The sequence below is a fragment of the Vespa crabro genome, chromosome 13 (assembly GCF_910589235.1).
Source record: "Vespa crabro chromosome 13, iyVesCrab1.2, whole genome shotgun sequence".
Classification (NCBI taxonomy): Eukaryota; Metazoa; Arthropoda; class Insecta; order Hymenoptera; family Vespidae; genus Vespa; species Vespa crabro.
This window is the reverse complement of record NC_060967.1, coordinates 1,185,001-1,187,500: the sequence shown is the minus strand read 5'-3', so window position 1 is coordinate 1,187,500 and position 2,500 is coordinate 1,185,001.

Genomic DNA, 2,500 nt, shown 5'->3' with positions numbered 1-2,500 from the left:
TATAAGAATGTTATAACATATATGTATATCCTTCTATACTCCTTTTTAGCCTTCCCACCCTTCTCGACAGACTTGTCTCTCTGAGAACAAATAAATTTTCTCCTACACATTCTCACATTTTCCCCATAAGAACACCTTCCTATACATTCTCTCTCTCTCTCTCTCTATCTATCTATCTATCTATCTACCTATCTATTTCTCTTCCTCCTTAACGTGTATCGTTCTTTAGGGTCACGTACGGCTTAAAGACGATGACTTCTGATTTTTCTCGGTCGACCCTGTAAATAAGTGTCGGACAACAACGTCGAGTTATTTTCTTAAAAAAAATGTAATGTTAAGCCTGATATTTTCTGACTTTTCTTCGAATTTTCATAAAGTTTATGTTCTTATTTCAAAAAATATTCTCTTCTCTCTTTATCTCTCTCTCTCTCTCTTCTTCTCTCTCTTTTTCTCTCTCTCTCTCGCTGACGTGCGCTATCTATCTTCCAACAACCTGTCGGAATTTAATCTTCCGTAAAAAATTTACATACACCCTTCTTCACAGATGATATAACAATTACGAAAAAATTCCCTCATCCATGTGGACAACGTTAGAAGACGATCGACAAGAGTATTGGATGTCTGTTCTAAAAAAAAAAAAAAAAATAATAATAATAATTTAGATTATTATTTTGGATAAATAACTAGATTACGTATTGACTCTTTCTTTAAATATATAATTAGATTACCTATCTCTACATTCTCTCTCTCTCTCTCTCTCTTATTCTTACTCTTACTCTTTTTTCATTAGATATTTACATACGCAAAACGTATAAAAAGTGTTTCTACAAGACCCTTTATATAAATATTCAATAAAGTTTTGGAAGGGAGAGAGAGAGAGAGAGAGAGAGAGGGGGAGAGAGAGAGAGAGAGAGAGAAATAAAAAAGAACGACGCCATTATCCATTTTAATAATTCAATCCAAAAGATTCGATGCCCTTAAAATATTCGCAATTTGTTAAAGGAATTTTAAATAGAATATATACCCTTTTTCTCTCTTTTATTTCCTTCTCTCTTCTCTTTTCCTTTCTTTTTTTCATTTCTCTTTTCTTCTCCCTCTCTTCTTTTTCTTTCTTTTCTTCTTTTTTCCCTCCTTCTCAAAACTCATACATGTACGGAGCGCAAGTTACTCTTTTTATCCTCGGTGGTTCTAGCTTAATGTAAAATTAGTAGTGAGGTAAGGTCTTGCTCTCTCTGAATAACGAGGTCGAGTCTAAAAGTGAAAAATTATTTGAAAAAAGAGAAAGGAAAGAAAAAAGAAAAAAACAAAAAAGAAAATGGAGGAGGGATAAAAGAAACAAAGAAATAAATATATAAATATATATATATATATATATATATATATATATATATATATATTAAAAAACAACGAGAACAAAACAATAACAAAACAACAAGAGAAGAAAAGAAAAAGAGGAAGAAAAATAGAAGGAAAGAAGGTAAGAATTGAAAATTAGTAAAAAGCTAAAAGGAAGGAAGGGAAAAAAAGAAAAAGAGAGAGAGAGAGGGAGAGAGAGGGAGAGGGAGTAAATGCTAAATCAGGATGTGAATTTGAACCTGTCGTGTGTCACTGCTGGTGTGGGTCTGCCAAGTTAATAGAGGTCATACGTAAAGGTAGGTAGGAGTGTTAGTCGAGCGAATGCTGGATGCATTTCCCCCGGGAGAATCGATGGAGCGCCTCTCGCCTCCACCCTTCCTCTGGCTTCTAGACCTCGTGCCTGTCCTCTTTTCTCTCCCTCTCTCTTCCACTCTTTCTCCTGATCTCTCTCTCTCTCTCTCTTTCTCTTCTTTTTTCTCTCTTTCCTTCTTTCTTTCTCTGCCTACCTATGACCATCTCCTTCACTTTTTTTTGTCTCCTCTATCAGGCAAACCGTCGTACCGTATCAGACAATTTCTTCTTGTCTCCCATTTTATCTTCCTTTTTTATCACTCTTTTTACCTTTCCCCTCTTCTCTCTCTCTCTCTCTCTCTTCATCTATCCATTCTCCTTTTAACCATCCTTTCCTTCTCATCATCCATTTCAATCCTTTTACCTTCCATTGTTATCCTCTTCATTTCACGTTTCAAATGTTCTTCCTCCCTCCCTCCCCCTCCCTCTCTCTTTCTCTCTCTCTCTCTCTCTCTCTCTCTCGTTATCTTTTTTTCTCTATCTCTATCTTCCTTTCTTCCTTTTTTTTTCTTCTTCTTTCTTTCTATTCGTCTCTTCTTCAAAGTACTTACTACTATTCCTAAGCTCTCTGCAGCTTAAGCTCTCTTATACCGTTAGGAACAAATATTCACGATATAATAATTGACGTGCCATCGAAAGCTTCCACCGACGTTCGTTAAAGTCCTTTTTGAGAAAAAGAAAATAAAAAAAAAGGGAGTAGGTGGGAGGATAAGCGAGCTAAAGAGGACGTTCCTAAGGGTTATCAATGACTTCATCTTTTTATATAGTAAAAGATAATTATATGTACTGTGTA